Genomic DNA, 5370 nt, shown 5'->3' on the forward strand with positions numbered 1-5370 from the left:
TTCTTATGCTTGTGAAAGATGGAGTTGGGTTCTAGGCTGGATTCTGGTTTACAGTTTGTACAGGAACAGGATAATTCTCTTGTATGTGGGTCTGTCTTGAATATAGCATTCCTGCCCCTTGTCCACTAATTGAAATAGCCCTTATTACTGTGGCAATTAAAAAATATATTTACAAAATATCAGTTACCTTTGGAGCTAGTATCACCCACACTAGGGACAAGTGAACTTAATGAGAATCATCGCAGTAAAAATATCCACCTGGATTTCCAATCCTTCTTCCCTACCAAATGCTCTTCCCCATGATCTGTGTTCTCTCTCTAAACCTGAAAAATGCTGAGATGACGCCTTAGAATATAAGCTATATGAGTGCAGGAACCTCCATTTTGTTTGTTCACATAGCTTAGAATCTAGAGTAGAAACTTTTACTCAATATTTATTTGTCAAACAAATGGAAGTATAATTATATTTAACTCTTCCATGTTGTCTTACAGAAGACATGTGGTCTCAGAGGATTTAAGTAAGTGATTACATGGTAGCTTCATTAGTGAGCTTTCCCTACTTAAAGGTTCCAGTTGAGCTGTGGTATTCTTCTTAAAGCAACTACACACACAGACTCAGACATCTGGCATATAAATTTTAGTATATGCAAATGAAGTGTCTTCCATTTCATAAAACCCCCAAAATAAAAAGGGCCAGAAACAGATTGTATTGGAGGAATAGGGTGTAGCTTGTTAGTCAGCTTTGCATCACTGTAACAAAATACATGGGACAACAACTTGAAAGAAGGAAAGGTTTATTTTGGCTCACTTGGCTCTATTACCTTTGGGTCCGTAGTAAGACATTGAGACAGTATTAAACATCGTGGTGGGAAGGAAACTTGTCACCTCATGGCGGCAAGGAAGCAAAATCAGAAGGGGAGAGGGAGAGGGAGAGGAAGGGGGAGAGGGAGAGGGAGAGGGAGAGAGGGAGAAATGGACTAGGGGAAGGAGGGGAAAGAGACAAAAAATGAAGGAAGGAGGAAAGGGAAGGAAGGAAGGAAGGGAAGGAGAGAGGGAGGGAGGGAGGGAGGGAGAAAGGTTTCAATGACCTACTTCCCCAAACTAGGTCTACTTCTCAAAGTTTCTACCCCTTCCCATCAGCACCACCAGCTGGGAAGCAAGCCTTTGACACACAGCCTATGGAAGACATTTAGGATACAACCCATAGTTAACCATCTAACCTAAGAATCATATGAAGTCTCTAGTTCCATGCCTTAATCTAGTCCAAAATATATTTTTAATATTATTCTACTGTATAAGCTGTAGTGTTAGTCTCCTATACTTATTCCATGGTGAAAATATGATCTGAAAATTAATATGTTACACTAGAACCCTTGAGAAGATACTTCCCTATAGCAGAATGGCAAATAAAACCCATAAAACTCTAGGGTCTGGTCAACCTAAGGAATTTTATGAGCATACAATGTCAAAATAGTCTCCTCAAAGTGAACGACGAGTTGTTATATAGCAAGCTTCCTACCACACAGGAAGATACAATGCATATTGAATCTGTGTATGTGTGTGTGTGTGAGTGTGTGTGTGTGTGTGTGCATTTGTGTGTGTATGTTACAGACAGCATTGAAGGATAGCATAGCTCAAAATGAGAGCTACATCTTGATGCTATGATCCCTCAGTTTTTCCATCAGCTCCATAAGTCTCCTTAATACCCTTTCATGATAATACCTTTCTGCTTTCATTAGCCAGAGTTGTCTTCTTACATCTGTTTGCAAGAACCTTTTTTTTGTATAGTCCTCAAATTGGAGAATATCAAAAGTTAACTACAATAAATTCACAACTATAAACTAAATATTTGTCTAAAAATAAGTGAAAATAGCAAGGTACAAATTGCTGTATATATAAATGAATGCAATAAATTTTCAAATGGGCAGAAAATGTTGGAAGGAAATACATCAAAATGTTGAGTGTTTTTCTCTGATATGGTGAAAAATGAATACTTTTTCTTTTTCCTCCACTAATTTTCTATAATGAATGCATAATTCATTTATAATAAAAATGCCTATTTTGCAAAAAAAGGCTAGTAGAAAGATAATAAAATTTGAAAAGACCCTGTATATTAGAAATTGTTAATGCTTTGTGTGCTAAGCTAGACTAAAATCCCTTCTAATAAAAAAAAATCTGTTAGGATAAATGAAGCAATACAGAGAAGTTCTTTGAGTTCATTAAAAGTGACATGTAGCATTGCTCTCTGGTGCTGCTTTCATTCTGCCTGCTCACCTCATGGAAATCACTAAATAGCTCTATGATAAAAGGAAAGTTTTAAAAGGTACCTTCAAATGAAAAGCTGGAGCTTAGAACCAGTGTATAGTGTTTTCTATTGGTGCTTTACGGGCTTACCATAAACTTAGTGCTTGTGGACTATGAGAAATAGATGCCTATTGCTTATAAATTACCCAGCCTATTAGTTCAGCTGTACAATGCTTCCCTAGCAAGCTTGGAAGCCAACACTACCAAAAAAGCTATAAATTACTCAGTGTGTGTGGGGGTGGTATTCTAGTGCAAAAGCACAACTGGACAAAGATATTCTCACAATTTTATTATGAGAATTGCTTAACGACCAGATCCTTCCCTTCACTCCCTAAAAAACAAAATTAATTAAGCCCAGTGTGGTGGTGTGCATATATGTAATTACAGCACTCATGATAGTGAGGCCAGAGGACCATGTATTGGAAGTCCCTTCCCTTCACTCTCTAAAAAACAAAATTAATTAAGCCCAGTGTGGTGGTGTGCATATATGTAATTACAGCACTCATGATAGTGAGGCCAGAGGACCATGTATTAGAAGTCAGCTTAGTCTACATTGTGCGTTCTAGGCTAGCCTGAACTACATAGTGAAATATTGTCTCAAGAAAAAGAAAGTAATAAAAAAGAAAATCCACAACAAATCTCTGATTGTTAGTGATTTTATTTCTGTATGTAAATATGCAAATGTTTCAACCATAGCTGTTTCAAACTATTCCAATGTATCCTTGAATAGAGAGTTAGGATGTTTATAACCAGCTCTTGGAATTTAGAATCCAAGCTTCATCTTCAGAAACTACGATCCAAGGCTTATTTTACAAGGGAAAATATAACCTGGCCCAAGCCAGTTTTTGTACAAGTCACATCATACAGTGGGCATGGTGCTCTTGGATTTTCTTGTCCATTCCTTTCTATGTCTTCTGCTTTAACCACTGTGCTCTAACTAACCTCCAACACAGCAATAGTATAGCAGTCAGCCCTCAATCTGCTAGAGTTACAGGCTTAGCCATGATTGGCGGAGTGCAGGGCTAGAAAAACCCAGCTTTTTTCTAGGGTACTTCCCTGTAGAGTCAGACCAAAGTCCCTCTGAGGTTTAGCTTGAAATCATGCTCTTGGTTCTGTTCCTCACTAATGCTTTTCCAGAGGACATCTCTAGCAACTTGCTAACACACAAGACTGCATCTTGTAGTCTGATTCTGAGATGTCCAATCTAAGACAATTGTGGAGATGACCACATCAGCTCTTTGCCCATAATTTGTTTATATTTCAGTTTCATCCTCTGATCGCTTTAATAAAGCTGCTTGTCTAGAAATCAATACATATGTATGTTTAATCAGCAATGGCTAGTTACACAGACTATATTTAGTGAATAAAGGGAGGTGATATCTAAATTCTAAAAAATGAAATCAGGGCATGCTGAACTGCTAAATTTAACTAAAAGAAATGTGGGAGTTCATCTGCATGTTTTCTGAGGCATGTGGGTCCAGGTTTGTCCCAACATGGTACAGCACTATTTCATCCTGCTACCCAAACTCCTCATCATCCCCAGTCTCACAAGTAGCATTTCAGAAGATGCACACTAAGAAAGTGATGCCATTATGTTGGAGGTAAATCTGTTCATATCATAAGCCAACTAACTCTTTTCTGTCTTGGGGAAAAGTCTTTCTCTGCCCTCTGTGGAAAAGATTCAATTTGTCTTTGAAGACATATCCAATAACTAAGTGGAAAGGTCCTTCATGCTTGTAAAGACAATATTGAGTGCACAATCCATAGCAAGAAACTCTTATAGTTTTCTCATAACAAAACAAAGGACAGACACAACTTTGCATGTCTGCACACTGTCTTTGGCTACTGACACACACACAAATAAAGAACCCAGATAAATGTTTGTTTCCAGAATAAAACATAAAAAAATTTACTACCAGGAAAAATGCTAAAGTTCTTCACAACCAGAAATGAGATCCCCCAAAACATAAAGCACATACTTGTTAGACTACTTACCCAGTTGGAAGACTATGGCTGAATTGACATCTTTATTTTCTGTATGAATCATAAAACTGAGATATGATGACATGCACTGCATGATTGGAAAATGAAAGATGCAAAAGGACACCTTAAGATTTGCATCTGTCCATCTCTCATTGCAGAGGAAAGGTTAAATTCCCATTCAGTTTCAAGAAAACAGATATATGTAATTAGAACAATAAGCTAATGCTGCCAGAGAAGGATAAAAATACACACAAACTGTAGTGATTACAGAACTTTTCAATCTGTATTCACATATAAATTATAATGACAATTATTGAAAGAAGTGAACCTCAAATATAAATTCTTAGACCATCCACTCTCAAATACCTTCATGTTTCTGTCAAAGATAAAATTATAAAGGGTTAAGTCTTGAGAGATTCTTTTATACATTATTGATATAATCATTCCATCTCATTATAAAATTGTCCAGTTTGAATGGCTAAAAAGTGTTTGATATTATGCTAACTCCACATATGTGACATTGATGATGAAAAGAATTTCAGAAGGCTGTCGAAGCTATGAAAATTAGAGACTTTACTTGAAACATTACCCATTTGAACAAAGATTGTTACAAAGAGATCGTTAGAGCATTGTGTGTGTTGTGTTGAAACTTGTCCACAGGGAATTGAGTCCAGGGATATATAATACACATGCCACACTAATGTTAGGGTTGTATCATTTCTGTGCAAAGAAACACATCAGTACTGAATCTAATGCTGCCATGTAAGTGGGCTTCTAAGACTGATGAGGGAAATACAATGAGAGATGACAGGGTTGGAGGCATGGCTCAGGTGCTAGAGTGCCAGCCAATGAGCAAAAACATCAGACACTAAGTTCAAGTCCTGGTCTTAGACCAAGAAAAAAGAAAATGAGAGATGAAGCATTTGAGGAGAAGACATAATCACATAGCAAGACTATTTGGATTATTACAATGGGAAAAGTTTTTTTTTCTCCTGTACAAAATCTTAAAAGAGCCTTATAAATGTTCCGTCTATGTCCATTGTTTCCTTATCACCTTTCCCACAGGGTTGTGTCTGTGGTGATT

The sequence above is a fragment of the Dipodomys ordii genome, unplaced genomic scaffold, assembly GCF_000151885.1.
Source record: "Dipodomys ordii isolate 6190 unplaced genomic scaffold, Dord_2.0 Scaffold48, whole genome shotgun sequence".
Lineage (NCBI taxonomy): Eukaryota > Metazoa > Chordata > Mammalia > Rodentia > Heteromyidae > Dipodomys > Dipodomys ordii.